This window comes from Leptidea sinapis, chromosome 4 (genome assembly GCF_905404315.1).
Source record: "Leptidea sinapis chromosome 4, ilLepSina1.1, whole genome shotgun sequence".
NCBI lineage: Eukaryota > Metazoa > Arthropoda > Insecta > Lepidoptera > Pieridae > Leptidea > Leptidea sinapis.
Window position 1 is genome coordinate 16,304,653 of NC_066268.1, and position 21,919 is coordinate 16,326,571.

General features: G+C 35.7%; 1 long non-coding RNA gene across 1 annotated transcript in view; it reads left to right on the forward strand.

Annotated features, from left to right (window-relative positions):
• The window catches only part of LOC126979992 (uncharacterized), a 486,858-nt gene extending 467,374 nt beyond the window's left edge, over positions 1-19,484 (forward strand). The window contains exon 4 of the long non-coding RNA XR_007732935.1: positions 17,449-19,484. This is a non-coding gene — a long non-coding RNA (uncharacterized LOC126979992). The remainder of the gene's footprint in view (positions 1-17,448) is intronic.
• Positions 19,485-21,919: the final 2,435 nt, after the last annotated feature.

A 21,919-nucleotide genomic window follows, 5' to 3' on the forward strand; every position in this document is an offset into this window, starting at 1 on the left:
CGCCATGGTTGGTCGACAGGTGATCTTCTGGTATACCTAACACATAGATGGGCTGCGGCTATTAAAAGCAAGGGGGAAGGCCTGGCAGTTAGCCTGGATATAGCGAAGGCCTTTGATCGTGTATGGCACAAGGCGCTCCTCTCTAAACTTCCATCATTTGGGCTTCCCGAGAGCTTGTGCAAGTGGACCTCCAGCTTCCTCACTGGGCGCAGCATAAAGGTCGTTGTCGACGGACATTGCTCGAACCCGAAGCCCGTGAATGCTGGAGTGCCCCAAGGCTGTGTGCTATCTCCTACGCTGTTTCTTCTGCACACCTCCAACATTCATTGCTATGCAGATGACAGCACTGGTGATGCCGTATACACGGGCCATGCACGTGTCTCTCGGGAAATCGTCGACCAGTGCCGGGAGAAACTTGTGTCTTCTATCGAGTCCTCTCTTGAGAAGGTCGCGGAATGGGGTAAATTGAACCTTGTCCAATTTAACCCCCAGAAGACTCAAGTTTGCGCGTTTACCACTAAAAAAAAACCCATTTGTCGCATCACCGCTCTTCGACAACACTTCTCTAAAACTCTCGCCTAGTATCGGAATACTGGGTCTTGAAATCTCGAGCGATTGCCAATTCCGTGGCCATCTGGAGGGCAAAGCCAAATTGGCTTCAAAGAAACTGGGCGTCATTAATAGAGCACGGCAATACTTCAAGCCGGCCCACATTCTAGCGCTGTATAAAGCGCAGGTCCGGCCACACATAGAGTATTGCTGTCATCTCTGGTCTGGCGCACCCCAGTATCAGCTCGATCCATTTGACCGCGTGCAACGCAGAGCAGCTCGAATTGTCGGGGACCCAGTACTCTGTGAACGGCTGGATCACTTGGTGTTGCGTAGAGACTTCGCTTCATTGTGTGTCTTCTACCGCATTTATCACGGGGAGTGTTCCGAAGAGCTGTTTTACCTAATTCCTGCCGCCGAATTCCACCTTCGCACGACACGCCACAAGTTAGGATATCATCCTCACCATCTGGATGTGTGGCGGTCCTCCACAGTGCGGTTTACAAGGAGCTTTCTTCCTCGTACTACAAAGCTGTGGAATGAACTTCCTTATGCGGTGTTTCCGGGACGATACGACATGGGTACCTTCAAAAAAAGCGCGTACACCTTCCTTAAAGGCCGGCAACGCTCCTGTGATTCCTCTGGTGTTGCAAGAGAGTGTGGGCGGCGGTGATCACTTAACAACAGGTGACCCGTACGCTCGTTTGTCCTCCTATTCCATAAAAAAAAAAGGTACTCAATAATAACTCCTGTTTTTACGTATTAATTTACATTTACTTTTTTTTACTTACTCGTGTAAGGCGTTGAGTATTCGAGGTTTGAGTATTTTTGTAGTAAAAATATAATATTAATTATTATAAATAATATTAATAATTACAAATTTATGCAGAATTGTGAAATTGTAAGTAGAAGTATTTAGTGAGTATTGCATACTATGTAGATGAAGATTCTTTTTTGTTATTGATATGATTTGTAAAACGATGAAAATGTAAATTGGCAATGAGTTTCTTGCCACTTCTTCTCATTAGCTCAACCCTTTACGAAGTGGCGGTAAATTCAATAAGAAGAGTAATTTTTTGACATTCATAAGTGTCATTTCCGTGACCTACATGAAGTGATTTTGATTTATTAGATATCAGTATTCGAATATGATGATAATAGATAAGAGGAAGTTAATAGTTAAGAAAAGGAAGAATAGTTAAGATAACTATGGATGAAAATGTTAACGATGTGAAAATCCATTTGATAAAACTTTATTATTTTTAATTTATAAGGCAAATTAGGATTCCGATCACGTGATCGGACGTGGTCAGACAACCTCCCATGGACATCCGCCTACCATCAACACCAGGGCTCAAGGGATACGTCGCCGGGCTTTGGGAGTAGCTTGAAGGTTCCTAAGTCATATCGGTTTGGAGGAACTGTAGCCGGTTACTGATTTTATTAATTTAATATGAGTTTAATAATTTATTTGTAGTCTATAGAAAATAAAATAAAACCTCCCAAAAACTAACTTAATATACCTAATAATATTAAACTATTTTAGTTTGCCTGCGCAGAAGCAGTCAAGAACCATGCATCATTAGCCTCTAATATATATATATATATATATATATAATCTAATAAATAATATAATCTGCTAAGCTATAAAAGCCTTCTTTGTCAAAGAAAGTAAAAAACGTCTTTCTAGAATTTGTGCACGTACAGTTTATTCTTACCTCTATTATTAAATATATGCAAAACACAAATCTTCTGGAGTATTGTTTTTTCTATCATACATTATATTAATGTACATGTATTATAAGGGTTACATTAGCTTTAACCTCCCTTATCCCATGGTGTCATGTAAGTCATTCCAATCCATTTCCAAACCCCTTTTAAAACCGAAGAATCCGGTGTTTTTTATTTTAATCAGCTACTACATGAGATCCCATAAACAAACCATCTGTTGTCATAAAAACTGACATAATGAGATGTTACAGTCCTAATGTGACGTGCATCTCGCAATCTACTCACAAATTAGGACAAACTAAGCCAAATTAGGCCAAAGGAGTATTGGTAGCGTGCGATATAATACGTCTTTCACGAAAATAATTATTTTGAAGCGCCATTTGGTTAAACGCAGCGGTTAGAGCTCTCTGGTAAGCATTTTGGCTTTCAAAAAGCTTCAAACCTATGGCCAGATATAACTGGTTTCTTGCAATTGGTTATTTCATTATGATAATTTTCGGTACTTACTCGTGTTAATACGTGGGAGTTTTGGTTTCGCGTTACACAGATATAATATATTAGATTATCAATGATATTCATAGATATATACGACTTTATTGAAGCAGAAATATTTTATAGGAATTTACTGTATCAATAGTGTATAGTATAGTATGTACTTTACTAATAAGAATATGTATAATTATTTATTAATCCGACTTGACTCACGTTTGATCGGTGTCGGTACCGACTAGTTCCGTAGTAAGAGGTGGGACGTTGATGACTCGAGAAAGTTTTAATAATTTAAGAATATGTACCTACTGATTATAATTATATTTAGGCACACTTTTTATTTGAAATCCTTGCAATAAGCATTGTCATTTGTTATGTCACTGAATAGTTAAAAGTTAACCACAGAACTTTTTAATAATTGTCAGTAAAAATTTTCTTATTTGACTTCCTAATCTACCTTTTATATTTTAATCACACACTTATATACTCTTTCATTGGACTTGTCACATAAACTTCATTTTGAGTAAATACGTTACTGACAGGTACAGCGCTATATAAATAATAAAATGATCGTATTTATGCTGGAAGCTCTAAGGAAGCTTTCCAATTAGTCGATAGAGTGCAACTTGGGCACTATCCGACTTCAGTGATGGTTTGGTGAGGTATTAACTTTGAAGGAGTGACTGAGCCATACTTCTTGAAAAAGGTATCAAAACATTGGCTCAAGCGTATCAAGAGAACATAATTAAGAAGGTAGTGAAGCCCCTCATAGCACCATGTTCAATAACCAACAATGGTCCTTCCAGCAAGACTCGGCGCCGGGTCTTAAAGCTCGGTCTACGCAGTCTTGATTGGAATCAAACGTTTCGGACTTCATCAGAGCTGAAGACTGGCTGGTCGTCTAGTCCCAATCTTAATGCCCTAGATTATTATTTATGGTCTAAACGCCATGATAAAGTCCCTTAAACAATCCGTACTAGAAGTTCTATTTTGAGATATGTACGCACACTAACCCAAAGTGACATACAAATCTTTTTTTGTTTTTTTATAAATGGAAAAGGAGGAGTAAACGAGTAAAGGAGTGTACCTGGTGTCAAGTGATCACCGCCGCCTTCAATCTCTTCTAACACCAGAGGAATCACAGGAGCGTTGCCGGACTTTAAGGAAGGTGAACACGCTTTTTTGAAGCGACCCATGATGAATCGTCCCGGAAACACCGCACAAGGAAACTCATTCCACGGCATAGTTGAAAACCCCACTGTGGAGGACCGCAACACATCCAGATGGTGGGGATGATTTCCTAACTTGTGACGTGTCGTGTGTCGAAAGTGTAATTCGGCGGCAGAAATCAGGTGAAACAGCTCTTCGGAACCCCCTTGAGAAATGCGGTAGAAGAAACACAATGAAGCGATACCTCTACGCAATGCCAAGTGATACAGCCGCTCACAGAGCACTGGATCCCCGACAATTCGAGCTGCTCTGCGTTGCACGCGGTCAAGTGGTTCGAGCTGATATTGGGCTGCACTAGACCAGAGATGACAGCAATATGTGGCCGGACCTGTGCTTTGTTGTGTCAATTATTATTAATATATGTATCTTTTTCTATTTATTGCAATATACAATTATTAACTGTTCATCTGTTGTTTCTCGGTGATTACTATACTATATACAGCATTATATACCACATCTTCGTCTGTGACGGACTTAAGCGGTGAGCATGTCGTACAGTGGGTGCAGACAGAGCGTCTGTGGTGCGAGGGAGTACAGGTAGGCATGAATGGCGGCGCCCCGCGGTTCGTGAGTTATGCGAGGAGCCCCCGGGGCGCGGCCGCCGCTTTCACACCTCGGAGCCCCGTGCGCGTGTGGTCGACCCGCCGCCCGAGATGGATAGGGCTGCTACGACCGCCCGCGCCAGTCTCATGCAAGAGTCTAGCAACCACAATATCCAATTTAACAATTCTATAATTATTATTATTTTGCTTTATTCATCCGAGACAGTACTGCTCTGTTACCATACTTATATTTGCCCCTCTTGAGTATTTTTTTTTTAAATTTTGTTTCGTCACTTCCCGGGGATGGAGGATGAGATTGCTCTTTGATTGTTAAGTGTCAATATAATTTCTAGAAAAACATTCTTTTTGGGAAGCGTGAAAGATCTTGCAAATTATTTATATCATATTATAGCACATTAAAATTAATAAACAATTTATAGTGTTTAATTATTGTGAGCTTTTGTTATTATTAAATATTATACGCAACTAAGCGATAAAAGGATACGAAAATCACATAAAATGTTAATTATTTTATTAACCGACTTCAAAAAAGGAGGAGGTTCTCAATTCGTCGTTATTTTTTTTATGTTTGTTACCTCACAACTTTCGACTGGGTGAACCGATTTTGATAATTCTTTTTTTATTTGAAAGCTGGTGCTTCCCGTGTGGTTGGCCCAGATCTGACAATTTGTAATTTTTGGAGTCGGTGTCATCCAAGATAGGTTTGTAACTACATATATAGTTCTAGGTGAGATGTGCTTGAGTCGTGAGGAGGCGAGAGGCGAGAGCGGATCGCGGCGGAAGGACACCGATTCCAAAAATAGCAATAATTGTAACTAAAATTAGATTTATTAATTAGATTGTATAAATATGGACCAAATGACCCGACAGCTGTCATGGCAAAGGTTACTATAACAACGGTTACCTACCATGGAGATGGTTTTCATGGCAATGGTCTCCTAGCATAGGCGGGTGTAGGTGGGTTTGTTAGTGGGTTGAGGGCGTGTCATTGTAAGTTACCTTAGATCATTTATACATATAAATAGACTATGACAGTGTGAAAACCTTGAAAAATATTGAGTTAGCTTCTACTTTGAGCAATGCATGCACACTTATACAAACAGTCATACAAATCGCGAGTGTAAGACGTAGCTTGTCACGCACACTAAAGTTTTCAACCTGGCCTGTTTTAATCGGATATCTAATAGCAAGAGACTCTCTTTAGGCGTATAAATTATCTAATTAAATTACATTTCGATAGGAAATCCGTAAATCTCGTTCATAGTGAGCGTCTACATTGCGAAATGAATAACATCTCAAAATTTCAATCTTTTCGAAATTTCTAGAGAATAGCTAAACTATTAAGTAAGAAAGATAGAGAAATTTGCACCAAATTTCTCTATGCCCATTTTAAGCTTCCTTAAAAATTGAAAAGACAGTAACTCAAAGTACTTTATAAACTTAATTATAAATTGCCTCACTCTTGCATGCGCCTATCCAAATCTAAATCTCCTCAAATGTAAGCAGTCCTGGCCAGCACTCCAGGTAGTACGATATTAGTAGCATAAGCCATTAGACTGTTTACTTCACTCTGAAATTATTTTATTTTCTCAGAGTTATAGCGCCTGTCCCGCGGTTACCCGAGATACGATAGCGGCCACGCTTTTTATTGGACAGGAAGGAAATTCTAGCATTTTATGTATTCTATTAGTTTTATTTATTTAAATGTATATTGAGGTGGTTGCTACCTGTTGTAAAGTGTTTTACATCACGAGAATGAGCTTGAACTGTGAATATTATTGGAGCATTATTGTTAAGGAATTTGTAAATTCAAATACCCTATTTCTTATTTATTTAAAAACTACATAATAACTTATTAATAGATTGCTGAAAAGAGAGAATGTTAAAGGTTCCTGCGAGGGTGCAGTTTGTCACTTTAAAAAATATTTTTGATTTGAATAAGCGACATCTCAAGGCAATTTCCTAATATGCAATTATTGGGGTTGAACAGGTTATCAACTGTAAAGAAGATCATTAAGATGAAGCTACAACCTGACAGTTGAATAGGACTTAAAAGATTTATCAACGATACGTCACTCGAACGGTAGGCTCAGTGGAAGAGCGCTCGCACGGAACGAGAGAAGTCGCGGGTTCGAGTCCCAAATCGTTCATAAATTTTGTTTTCAAATTTAATTGGTGTAATATAAATCCCAGAAGTGAGGGTTATCTCTTTAAAAATAACAAAATTTCATTTAGTTTCTAAGAATTAATCCCTATACAATCGTTATAGGTGGATCTTAAATAATTAAAACCGATGCTAATTTGTTTAAATTCTTAATTGTTCACGTGTCGCAGAGTGGAACAAGTTTTTTATGGAATGGTTCCCTCTAAAAAAACATTTACGCTAGTCACACTGTATCTAACAAAAAATTACTTCTATATATTATATACTTTTTACTACCAATCCAGTTATCTGATATTGGTGTAAAGGGGTTTACAAATCACGCGAAACCAATTCAGTTTAAATATATTTTTAATGTATGCTTAATTACATAGTTTTGTCTCTGCTAATTATCTCAATTAATTAGCTAGCTACAAAATTAATATCACTGAATGCAAATATGCATGCATGCGTCGCTCTTAGCCCGCTGGTCAGGCAGTTAAGTTAAGCCGGCTTATTTATGGCCGTCCCAGAACCCGCCAGAGATTTATGTTCCTACAGGAAATCATTGTTATCCTTTTATTTAAGCCGGTTATTCGGCTGTTTGTGAAAACGTTATTTTAACTAAATAAAAATATTTATTTAGTTAAAATAACGTTTGGATACTTATTTAATCGATCTCTGATTGTGAACCAATTTTAGGGATATTTTTATGAGTGGGGTAATATCTCCAGGGTGGTCTTTTGACATATTTTATTTTAGATTACCACATCTAAGTGTTGAAAAAGGGAAATGTTCGACGCCATTTGTGAGGGAATAAGAAAAGGTGTTATTTCTGTTGTAAAAAATTGCATTATGGTTTAACACTTTTTATGACTACTCAAATTGAAGAAATTTATAAATTTTTGTGTCCGGTAAACGCTCGAAGGCATAAGACATCCGAAGAAAGTTTAAATGTCTGATGTGATCACTGAGCTGTATAAATACCATTGGACAGGCTGTTACATAAATGTTTGACAACAATTTTTTTGTGCCTATTTGAAGCGCCACTCGCGATTGTCCAGAGAACTAATTTTGACGTACAATACAAAATGCTGCGACAGATGTGTACAGTACTCTGAAGTATTTTTGCATTTCGAATAAATTCCGTTTGTTTTTCGTGGTATTTATACTTCAGGAATCAACGTAGGTACTAATGTACACATTTTATTTTGTTTTTGTTAATAGTTTCCCACCTTCTATCGATGTTTGTTTAGCTGAGGTCGTCATCACTAGTTTTAGTACCGCAAACTCTCGCTATGGCCAACAGCGCCAAAATGGCGAATATCAAACAAGCACAAAATCACTTTGACAGCCGCCCGTTCCGTGGTAAATAGTAGAGGTCAGTGGATGTGTTTCAATGTGTTCAACTTGTTGTCATATTAACACTGTTCATCCGAAGTGTGATGAATGCTTCTACTTAGTTTTTGTTGATGACACTGCTAAGATGAAATTTTAGTGGCCATTTCTCCATATAATCGTTTTTGATTGTTTTATTCTTGTTTTTTAACCCTTTATCAAAATTATTTTCGAATAAGATAAATATGATATTTATCTGTGTCTTCGCAGCCAAGAAAATAGGTAATATTCCCCTGATATTACCTTTATTTATTTACACCTGCTATCTATCGGATCAACATGAACTGTGAAACAATCACAAATATCGTATGTAAAAAGATATTTTGCATCACAATCTTGTCAGTTCATCTGAACTGTATACGGGTATATCTATACCCGATATCAGGGAGTTCAAAGAGATAGCATGCAGTCATGATAGGAATGCTAACACGAGATCATGGACCAGTCAGATACAATATACGGCTGTTATATTCCTTCAAGTCTCGAGCATACTTCCTCAAAGACCGTCAATACAACTGTTCAACTCTTGTGTTACTGTGTTTACTACATTATGTTCTTGGTTGGATGATTTTTTAACTTTCCATGAGGTAAGCCACTAGTTCGTTAGCCCTCTCTACTCTAAAAAAAATTGAGTGATATGTGACGAAACTACAGCTCACACACAAGTTTTACTGATAAATGATCCATATGCCGAAGAATTATACAAGCTATTGCTATCTGTGAGAACCCGGTTCCTGTTAAACAATCCAATGAATTGAGATTGTTCCCGCTGAATTTTCACAATTTTATTTCAGTACCATTACCTACTGCTATCCACAAAACTCGTATGGTTGTGGAAAAGCAATTAGTGTAGACAAAAAAGTGGTCCACTTCCTTCAAATTTATTGTGCAATAATCGAAGACGAAACATCCAACCATTCAACTGTATATATAACTCGATTCAGTAAATAAAGTAACATGACATATAGTATTAATAGAATTTGGAAATGTAGCATGTCCCATATTGCAAAATGTACGGATAAATACAATATTTTTTTTGCAAATATACTGTACGATAATATATATTGTAAAGTTGAACGATAATTATTTAAACACACACACACAAAACATTATCATATGAAGTCATTAAAAATAAAAACAATACCATAAAGGATGAAGGAGTTAAATGCACATTCAAATATTGAACAGATTAATGTATGCAGGTACCAACACATGCGGGGGCGTGCGGCGTGCTACATACACCAACTGTGATTTATGCCACAGCTTCTTGTATTTGCTCTGCGATGGTCATTCGATGGTTGAATTATTGTTTCCTCTTGGATATGACTTCTATAGTATTTTATACGGATTTACATTTTACTTTTATTGTTTAGGTTTAAGGTAATAGAATACCTTACCTGGTTTATGTTCTGTTTTCGATTATCATAATTGAATATTAGACAATATCAGATAGAAATGATCTATTTTATTTCTTGAAAATCAATAAATATTCTGTGATATATTAAAATTTTTTACTAGTTTACCTTAAATTATAAATTAATTGAGGACCCTACAGACGTCATGTCGCCAGAGAATACTTAAGAGCAAGCTTGAGAAGACTCATAGTGATGGGATATGTAATTTCGAAGTCACAAAATAAGTCTAAGTAAGATACAATAAATACTATTTTCAGAAAATAATGATAAAAAGTCATAGAACTATTGTAGTATTGTAATCATAGAATATTGGTTACGGCGTTTAGGAAAGGTTGAGCGACAAATACAAATGATACAACTTGTTTTTATGGAATAGGAGGACAAACGAGCGTACGGGTTATCTGGTGTTGAGTGATCACCACCGCCACATTCTGTGACAACACCAGAGGGATGATAGGAGCGTTGTCAGCCTTTAAGGAAGGTGTACGCGCTTTTTTTAAAGGTACCCATGTCGTAACGTCCCGAAAACACCGCACAAGGAAGCTCATTCTACACCTATTAAAAACTAATAGTTATTTATTTCTTAATCATACGTTATAGAAACATATTTTCTCTGCCATTGTTTAGCTCAGAAAACTTTTCTGATGTAACGCAGTTCATTCCCTTTAAAATAAATAATTATACTTAATCAAAGCACATGTAAACAGAAACGTTGGATCGTAATTCGTAAGCGGTGACAGTCGACAGTAAAAAATAACTCGAGTCCAGCAAGATGAAACTCGTTCACAGATTTCATTTGCAGATTCATTCTCTCAGATTAAGTTACTCCTAGTGCGGCCGGCGTTCATTGTTCGGTTTTCACGAGATTTTATAGCGCTTGTACAATCCTAATGAGAAAAACTTCCGCATGCTCTATCTTGGCATTCCCTGATGAATTGTGATAATACAAACTTAATAACGGTGCCATATAATATATTGAATTACTATGATTGATTTCAAATATCAATTTATCGAAACCATCAAGTACAGACTCAACTTAAATCTGGTGCGCATAGGGTATAGGGGCTCCTGTTTTCGCGATTAAACCACTAGCATTGGGCAACAGTGCAGGTATCGCCTCTTTCGACTACTACAACTTGAGACATTCATCCATCGGGTGTTGTGTGGGTCGTTGGTGAGAGAGCGTATCCATGAGCGCATTTGGCTGAAGGGCAGTGGCAGAAGTGGCAATGGACCAGTCACTAGATTTGCCGATTAGAGTTGTTTGCGATGATTAATATCCTTTATTTATGGTGACCTGGCTTCCTATCGAATCTACATGAACTGTGAGTTACAAGGATCATATTATGTTAGAAGACATTTTATATTGAATTTAGCTATGATTTTTTCAAATATAGGTATATAAGTAGAAACTATCAAGCAAAAACAAATTATATCTTTTATATAGAAACTAGCTGACCCAGCAAACGTTGTATTGCCGATATTAAAATCGCGATACAAAAGTAACTGTTGATCGTAAATGGGAGAAAATTTGAAGTTGTATGTATTTTTAATGCTGCTCAAACAAATTTAAAAATAAACGTCAAAAATAAATCGTGCGGACCACCCTTAACATTTAGGGGGATGAAAAATAGATGTTGGCCGATTCTCAGACCTACCCAATATGCACTCAAAATTTCATGAGAGTCGGTCAAGCCGTTTCGGAGGAGTTCAAAGTTTAACACCATGGCACGAGAATTTTATATATAAGAAGATAGACATTGATGTTAGGTGCTTACTTCAGCTTGACTTTTTTTCATTTTAACGAAGTTTAATATTTACGAATTACGGCAATTCGTGAATCATGACAGGTCCACGAATTTTTCTTTTTTTGGGAGGAGAGGATTTTTGCTTTTACTTCTAGATAATTCTCGAAACAATAGAACATCAGTGATAGCCAACGCTACGTCACGTAATTTGCAAAGGAAACTCGCTGATTGAGACCACAGCTGACCCATCGAATTCATATGACCTTGTCTTAAAGTTCAAGGCATCAACTACCGTAGAATAAGCAAGCTCGCTATCTCATAATATCTCGCTAATAACATCCCATACGTCACAACGGCTGATAACAAGTTCCACGTAAGCGCGGTAGGCTTGGTAAGTCAGCCGTACAAGATGCAATCTGCTCAGAAACAAATCGCGTCGCGCTCACAAGGAGCGATTGAGTTATTATATCTTCCTGTTATGCTACTTGTTTCTGCTGCGAGTGTTTATATTAATTACGTATCATAAATAATACATATTTCATGTAATACGATACGTGGGACGATGCGGGAGCCAGATACAGCGATCTCGAGTCATTAGTCAAATTTTTATCGATTCTTATTGTTTTTGTCGTTTGTGTTTAATAGTTGGCTTGTTGTTTTATTACGTCATTCGTGTTTTTATTAATGTCGCGATATTTTCGATTTTGTTTCATATTAATATCGTTTATAATATATGGCCGATATTAATATCATCTTTGTGCTGCAGAAAAGGGCTATTCGCGCTATTTTTAACCTAGGTCCTAAATAATCATTAAGAGAAAACTTTAAAGAAATAAATATTTTGACTGTTGCTTCTCAATATATTCTTGATAATGTTCTATATGTTCATAAGCACATTGAGGAATTAACTAGGAACTGTGACTATCATAATGTTAACACGAGGTACAAACGTAAACTTGTTATGCCCAGTACTCGTTTAAGTCGAGTTAGTAAGTCTTTTATTGGACGAAGAATATGACTCTACAATTTTATACCAGAAAATGTACAAAACAAATGTGTTGCTAAAGAATTGTTAAAAAACGTTTGTGTGGTAAAGGTTATTATAACATAAACAATTTTCTTAATGATACCACAGACTCAATGAATCAAGGAATCAAGCGAACATCCTTTGGCTCTTTAATTATAAATGTTTATTGTACGATATTACATTGTAATCCATATTTTTATAAAAAAAAGGCCGCTGAGTTTCTTGCGCCGGTTCTTCTCAGGTCTGAGGCAGTTTCTTTTGTATGGGTAGTTATTGACATTCAGTAAATGATTTTGAATCCTATTTTGAATAAAAATATTTGAATATGTGACAATTTTCTGAAGTTTGATTGTTAATAATATAATATTTTCTTCTTTATGTGTGTATCAATATATTAAAAGGGCAATTCTTATCAATAATTTATTCCCTCCTCCATATAAGCTTAGCGACAATCTCCAGTCTTGTAAGCTGCTGTTTGGCGGTAAAATGAATACAAATTATGAAAAACGTTATTTATTTTGTCTTATGATTTTAAACATAATATTATATAATTTTTTATATTACAAAAACTTCAAGAACTCCTATTTTTATATTATCGCTTTATGTAGTAAATGTGAATATAGCTATGTGTCCTTAAAATAAAATAAAATAAAAAATAACAACTTTCCGGTTTAATTTATTTAGTATAATAATTTTAAAAATTAATATCTGCAAATTGTTTGCACCGATTTTTAATAAGTAATCGTGAAAGTTACTCAAAGAAAAACTACATATTTATGAGTGATTTGATTATTGATATCGATGGGTGGCTACTACGTGATGTACGTACGCCAAAATGTAGAAATCTACAAAAAAAAATATTTCTACGTCACTAATCCACTTCCTCCAGATCTTTTTAAATCTTAAATGTTCGATTCAATATTTCTGCAAATTTATTATATTGAAATAGATTTCCCGTGCTTAATTTAATCGAACAAAATGAATGATAGATAACCGGCAAGAAATAAGTGACATGTAAATGAAAGTCCAGATGAAAACTCAAGTAACTCTAATGGAAGTACAGAGCCTGCCCCACTTCATTACAGGTAGTGACGAAGCAACTTGAGGAAGGTACAGGATTTGCGTATTACATTAAGAACGTTGACTGTATAACTGTGCCCATTCCAAATTCAAATAATCTAAATAGGATTTCTAATCACTTACTAACGTATAAAACTAGCACCCATTCGACAATGTATTAAACCCCAGACCTGAAAAGAACAGACGCAAGAACCTCAGCGGGCTTCTTTAAAAAAATCATTTGAATAAAATCTATTTAATAATAGCCTGAGGGCAGTCGCTCCATTCCCTAGGTTTGGTATCAGAATGTCATTGTGTATTTACAAAAATATAAAAAATCGTAGCGAAAATTTATTTTAAACAATACATTTTGATTACCGTTACAAACGGGCGTAACCTAATGGGATGTGAAGCACTCGCACTCACTTACAAAAACGGTGAATCATAAGAGCGTATTTTTTTGAAGGAACCCATATCAGAATGGCTTGGCAGACAGTGCCTTATAAACTGCACTGTGGAGGAATCACTAATACAGATGGTGAGGTTTGTGTCGTGTGGTGCTTATGTGGTATTGGACGGCAGGGATTAAGTTGAACCACTCCTCGGAACCAACGCCAAGATAAAGATGGTAAAACACACAACGAGCGACGTCTCCACACAGTGTGAACTGATCGAGCCGATCAGAGGGACTGGGTCCCTGAGTACTCGAGCAACTCTTCCCTGCACCCGGTCGATTGATTTAAGCTGATACTGGGGTGCAACAGTCCATGAGAAAAATGCTCTATAAATGAGCAGACTTGAATACGGGTCGGCTTGAAGTAGTGTCTCGCTCTATTAATAACAATATCTTTGCGTTCCAGGAAACATATACGTACCTTGTTTTGAAGTATATTCATGCTAAATGTCTGTATTCTGTATGTTAACAATTTTATTTATAGCTTAACTTAATATGTCAATAAATGATTAAGGATTATCAAGCCATCATGTATAAACCTTTGCATATTATGATACAAGCGACCCTCTACTTCGCACAGAGGGAAGAAGATCAGTACTGACGGAAAGAGCCTGCTGCTTATATATGTGGGTTCTCTCTGAACCTTCTACTGCATATATCACGGTGAGTGATTTGAGGAGTTGTACGGGTTGATACAGATGAATCCTACCACCGGAGATTACGTCAAAATGCGAAAACTCCACCCGATCCACCTTGACGTCTGGCATTTCACAACTAAGCGTTGGGCAAAGAATTTCTTGCCTCGCACAGCCACTTTGTGGAATGAATAACCGGCTGCAGTTGTTCCGATACAATTTAGGGACTTTCAGCACACTCCCACCTCCCAAAAGCCAGCAATGCATCTCTTAACCCCTCATTTTGCCGATGTCCATGGGCGGTTACCCCGCGACTTCCTATTATTTGAAACCTCTATCCCGTATGCCAACTCTAATAAATAAAAAGAGCCGAAACTGTATTATTGCTTTCGTAAACATATGAAGGCAAAAAAGTCGTATGACGATTCTTTGAAGATGATTCTTCTTTTGATTTTTGTTTGGTTAGTGATATTGCTAGCTTGCCATTTATAATAAATTTATAGCCTGTATTTTATTTAATATTACATAGTTTGTGAACTTTAAGTAGACTCAAGTTTTCAAGTTCAATTTGTAATTTATGCAATACTTGGTTTTCTTTTTTCCTCGTAGCTGTATTACAAAGCAATCACTCCGAAATAAGTGCGTTTGTACAACTTCATGAAAAGTTTAGGTCTATTTTTATTCTTATACAAAAATGTTTAATTATGGAAACTCTTTCGTTGCCGTTGAGGTAACTCCTTGGACGTCTACGTATTTAAACTTGTATTCTATTTTTAAACTTTATTCTCGCCCCAGTAACCGCCAAAAGCGGTGTGTCCTTCCCGCTGTTCGGATTAAATAAGTTACATAACTTTCCGAATTAGAGAAATGAACAAATAAATTTGTAAGCCTAATTATAAATGGAGAGCCGGTTTTTTGTTTCGGTTATACTGTGAAAACTACTGAACCGGTCGGAATAATATTTATACCATTAGATGCAGCGTGTTTCGGAGAAAGTTATATAATATCATATCTTGGTGATTATTTATCCGGAACCTATATTCTTTTGACATAAAAATAAGAATTTTTTTGCAATACAAATAATTCAGTCAATGCTACTATTTATATGATATTTCAAACAATAAGAGGGCGCGGGGTACCTACCCCATTTATATTGCAAAACAACATTTGTCGGGTCAGCCCTTGTTAATTTATAAGCAGTCAGCACTAGCAACTGTAATATCTAGGATGCTGTTACTTGCACCACGTAGACGCTACAGCATTGAGATCGATTTATGAGATTTAGATTTTACTTTATGATGAGTACATAAAAAAACATCGTCATTGAATAAAATGCTCGCAAATACCTTTATTTATTTACAGTCTGTGTGGATTGATCGTACTGTACTCTGTACTGTAATAATTCTTGATTTTACGTATTAATTATATACGTTTAATTTGTTTGACTTACTCGTGTAAAGCATTGTGTATTTGACGTATGAGTATTTTTATTGCATCACTTTACATATAATATTGTAATTGAAATGATTTGTAAAACTATGAAGCTGTAAATATGATATAAAAATAGTGGCAATGAGTTTTAGCTACTTCTTCTCATTAAAGCTCAATTTTTTCCGATGTGTCAGTAAATGTAAATAGAAGAAAACTTTTGACATTTATGTCATTTCCATGACATACACGAACGAAGTGATTTTGATTTGATTTTACAACTCGGGAGTTTATGCAAGTATATTGCAAACCAACCAACCAATTCCCCAAGACATCCATCCAGTGAGGACATGTGTCGCTTTTTGAAAAACATGCAATAATGGATGCCTTTAGCTATCTATATATATAATTACATTTCATAATGGTCGCTCTTAATATAACACGCCACACGACGACGAAATCATTTACGAATTCCACATTTAAATGTTTCGTGTAAACGCCACGTGCTTTACATGACTTGGTCTGTAAACGTGCTTGTTATTTCATTAAAAGGCCTAATTTTAGCCTGCGTGAAAAATGTTTAAGACATACACCGTAATTTAATTTAATACTTGGACAACTACTAATTATAAAGATGCAGTAATACTAAATTATCGGCTACGAAGTATTTTTAACTCTCTTTTTTATTTCTCTTTCATCAAGATTTTACGATAAGATGCAATGATGTTCTAAACACATATTAGGACATATTATTAGCAGTCTGATAGTGTATCGGCAAAAGTGTGCTTAAAGACAATGTAAGCATACTTTTCTCATTAATCGTGTGTTAACTGTCACTGTTCGAATCAAACTTGAACTGAATTAATGTTTTACATTGCTGCTTATTGAACATGAATATTTTAACAACTCGAGTTAACGCGGCAATGTATAGATATAGCAGTCGAAGCTTATTATACTTCGGCTTTGTTTTTGTACGACGTGATTTGTTTTTAAGTATCTATAGAACGTAATGGCGTGTTGCAAAAGTGACCCAACCTTGTCTGATTATCGTTTGCGTGACAACAGTAGTCAGTTGTTTGTTTATAAACTGTACTTTTAATTGCTAATTTTTTAAATGTATGCCTGGACCTGACATCACAACGACGTCACTAATATGGCGGACTATCCCTGTGCTAACGCGCGGAGATTGCACCAGGTTCTTTTGGGGTTTTTTAGTTTGCGTATATAAATATGTTATTAAATCCCTCCTATGGAACATGTCGCACCATACCTTATTAGGAAAAATAAGATTGAGCTATAAGCAATATGCTCATGTGTGTTAGTCATTACTAACACACATGAGCATATTATTTGCGTGCGGCCATTGAGTCTTATCGAGCATGTTTATTTCTTTAAGAAATAAAAACAATATTAATAAAATTGTTATCATATATATTGTATGTGATGTAATATACATCGTACATAAATACTCATTATTTGAAGGCCTACCTCAGCCTGACATTGGCTAAATTGTGATGACCCTTCCGTAAAAGCCACAATAGAAAGTATACAGTGCTAAAACTTAATTTTATTATTGTTTCAGATTCAAATGCTGCCCTACAAGTTTTGAAGAAAACGATTGAAGAAGTATCTAAACAAAATGTCTGCCTAATAATCCACAATGTTTAGCCATAACATAATGTATTACATATTAATTATATTTCCCTTGTTGATATGCATTATATAGTAAATACTGTGCATATGTTACTGTAAAAGCAATGTAAGTATTGGAGATCTCTGCTTATCACTAGTGAACATTATGACCGAAATAATTTGAAAGATGTACGGATTGTACAATTGATTTCGATTTCGGGCTTATAAAATTTGAGTTAGGTGTATTATGATGAGTTTTACTAAAGGTGGTACTAAGCATCTTCTAACCAATGAAAATCAAATAAATCCTTAAAAATTGGTGTTAGGAGTAAAATAATGAGTTTTTTGTTTAACATTTCATAGGTAATTTTATGTTACATGTGACGTCGTGTTAGGTTAAGTATTAAGTTAGCGCATAGAATTAGAGAAGATAAAAGTGCCAAGTGCCAAATGTCATATCAGAAACCGTTTAAGAATTATAACATAATCATATAGGTATTGCTAATTAGAGAAATAGATTTGTTTGATCTGTCGTTTTCATTTAGTTCTAGATAAGCCTTACCAATTCAAGTTATACCTACGTTTTAAATATTATTTCACGTCAGAATTTTGCTATAGTGTAGAAGAATTTTCAAGTAGGTACAACGTTTTGTGATTTATAAACAAACGTGAACAAAGCACATATCTATTGGGTAATAGAGATATATTGTCGCTCCCAGAAATAGATGTTATTATTTAATAAATTTATATTTAACACAATGACCAGTGTGAGTGGCATTTGTTTATCAATAATTTGTAAGGCAATCCGTCAGAATATATAACCTTTAAATTACTAACAATGCTAATATATATACTAAGATATACACCAATAACAGAAATGTAACTAAAAATAATTTAACTTTTGCCGCGTATATCGTAGGAAAACATCAAAATTAACAACAATTACAACACAGTTTATTTAGACATACACTATTGAGTGTTAGTAATAGACTATGTTTAGTATACAATTATCAAATTCAGTTTTAATATTATTTTGACATATCCAGGATATCTTAAACTCGTAAAAATGCTTTTAGATGACGCCGTATTCCGTACGTAACTAATGGCAGAAAAAGGCAAAAGCGCTTAAACAATACAGCCTTGGCAAATCTAGGAAGAGTCAATCGATGACATAATACTGAACTTACTATTCTTTACTTTTTTTTAAATAGTGATCAAATATTTAACAGAAATAAGATAACAATTTCAATAAACGAAAATAATTATTATCATTATAACATAGTAAGAATTCCTATATTATATGAAACTACACAAATAAAATTTGAAAAACAAAATTTTATGCGGGACTCGAACCCACGACCTCCGGCGTTCCGTGCCGGTGTTCTAACCAACTGAACTAACCGTTCGAGTGACGTATCGTTTCAAATTCGTGTATGCTTTGTTCAACTCTCAGGTTGTGGCTTCATCTATATAGGATCTACTTTACAGTTGACAGCCTGCGCAACCCCAATATTTGCATATTAGGAAATTGACTTGAGATGTCGCTCTTGTAAATCTAAACAATTTATGTTTTTAAAGTGATGCAAAAACTTTGTTTTTCAAATTTTATTTGTGTATTAATCCTAGAAGTGAGGGCTATCACTTTAAAAATATAACAAATTATTTATATGAAACTTTTAGGAATTCTACCTAAAATTATGGAGATATCCTGGCGGTGATGTGAATCGAGTAACGCCGGATGAGAAACTAGCGAATTATGAAGTAAATTCTTTGAATGATTTGCTATTTTCTTTGGATAATTTTTTGACTTTGTATTTTTGATTGGTATCGGATAGACTATTTTTTTTGTTATTCATAATAATGGAACGCTATTAGATCAATCATTTTTATGTTTAACTGAGAAATCTTATAGTTTACATTATTAACTACTGCTTTTACAGTAACATATAATTATAATATATAGGTATTAGACATATGAAACGTGTAGACCAAATAATGTAGATATTAATAACTTATAGAGCAAGTTATCAAGGATAATGTATTATTTACAATGTTGTTGACTTAGAAAAAGTCGTTAATAAATCTATTTTTGTTTGATAGTCTCTTTTATTTTACTTCATTGTCGCATCCAAGAAGGTATGTTATGTTCTGCCAATAACAAACATAAGGTGCTATGTCCCAACGGAAGACCAGCGGTGTTCATACCAGCAAACGTGCTGAGTTTTGACTGTTTTTGTAACGTATACTAAGTTTATGTTTTTGTTGGTCTCTTTCATTAGAGTATTTTAACATTATCTACAATGTATCACAAAACTACTTCGGGCGTGGCACATACTGTTATGCAACAGAAATTGTGGTAATTAGTAAAGCGAATAATTGAATTTTTTATGAAGGAGGAGCTCGTTGTTAAGTGATCACCGCAGCCCATACTCTGTTATAACACCAGAGGAATCACAAGAGCGTTGCCAACTTTATAAAGCATCGAATAAACATAAATATGAGATGGAAAAACGAAAATACATTGTTATGTGGCGGATGAGGATTGAAAGGGGGCTCCGTGGTGAGAATCAACAGTTCAAGATATTGCTGCAACACGATATGTAAATATGTAACACCAGAATAAGCAAACAAAAGCGTTGTCGACCTTTGAGAAAGGAATACACACAGTTCTTAATAAATTGGAGACGTAATTGAAAAGTTGCTAAAACAATTTATCAGTATCAATGTTTATACATTGCACATGTCGCATACCTTCACAATAGGCTGCTGTAATAAGAGGGCGTTAAGGGACTCGTGACTAATTACATATACCCACCGCTACTAAACTGCTTCTTACATATTCAATAATTTAGTAAACTAAGCGAATATTTTTAACGTCCGTGATACATTACCAATTCAATTGGACGACGTGAATATTTTCTCAGAGAAAACCAGTAATGGATGTTGTTATGTAAGTTAAAGTGAATTAAAGTTTGTTAAGGATTCGAAATGGTGCGTGAGTAGGTAAGGAACTCATGTTGGTAGTCGACATATGGACATGACCGCTGTCAGGTGGCTTTGAAGGGCACCTGTTTTGAAATAAATGATGAACTGACGTTCTGACACAATCGATACTTGGGGTCAAATTGACTTGAACTTCGAGCATTCCCAATATCTGTTTCACTTTAAGTTGTGTCTTCGAAATATTAATATTATGTTCTATAGTGACTCTTACGGCAATTTTAAATTTGGAACTTTCATGTTTGTATCAAATATGCATGATAACCTAATCCTAAAAGTCATCAACAACAGATCTATATTTTGCAAGTTCGCATAATATATTGACCTGGACAAACCATGAAGTGATTTTCTTTCCTAAGCTTGATGGTCTGTGAAAGAAAGTTTCTTGAGAACCATATTTTGATTGATCACCACTCCATACAGGTACTGGAGCATAGCAGTCAAGTTATAAAGGCAGGAAACAGATCAAATGGCTCCCTGGAAACTCCCGTTAATGGATCCGACAGATCTCGATCTAAGGATTGGATCGAGCTATAACTTTAAAGGTGTACCTGTAACCTGTATCCAAAGGATAAGAAACTGAAATCTCTTACTAAGACTCTGCGTCCGTCCATCTGTATGTCAAACAAAAAAACTCTGTCACAAGTCACTCTGAGACATGCCATGTTAAGTATCATTTGCCCAGTCATTTCACTAGCTACGGCGATTTTTAGATCGAAATACAGTAAGGTTTACACATAACTGTGCAAAGGAGCCTCCCACTGGTAAATATTTTATAAATTCCAACAAGAGTTCTTTGTGTAAGCATCCTCATTTATTAGATGATTTAATCAAAGGCTATTTTAATTTAATATTAATTTCGGCGAAGCCACTCCTTTCAGACTTTCAGTTTTGTTAATTGTTGAAGTTGAAAAAATCACCAGGTGGCGTAGGATTGATGTGATGAAAGTAGATAAGCCTATACATAACATAACAACAGGTAACTTCACAAACAGACAGAAACAGACGAAACTATTGTTTTTAAATATTTGTTTGTTTTATATTTTTCTAAATCTAATCTTGTTCTAAATATAAATTTCACAGGCTTAATCATTAATGCTTCTCTATCTTATGAATGGCATCCATTTTGGCCGGTCTGGACGTCCACTGCTGGACGATTGGTCCTGCGCTGCCGTTATCTAACCTACTCCAGCGATCTTGACCGGATCGTCGGTCCATCTTGTGGGGGACCTACCAACACAACGTCTTCCGGTACGTGATGGCCACTCGGGGAGCCCCTACAGCTATCTGTCCTTCGAGCTATGTGCCCTGCCCTTTGCCAATTCACTTTCGGAACCATCTCCTCATTTCTGATTCGATCTCGCAGGGAAACCTATAGATAATATCATAATATATCATTGTATCGTATTTGAGTTTCGTCA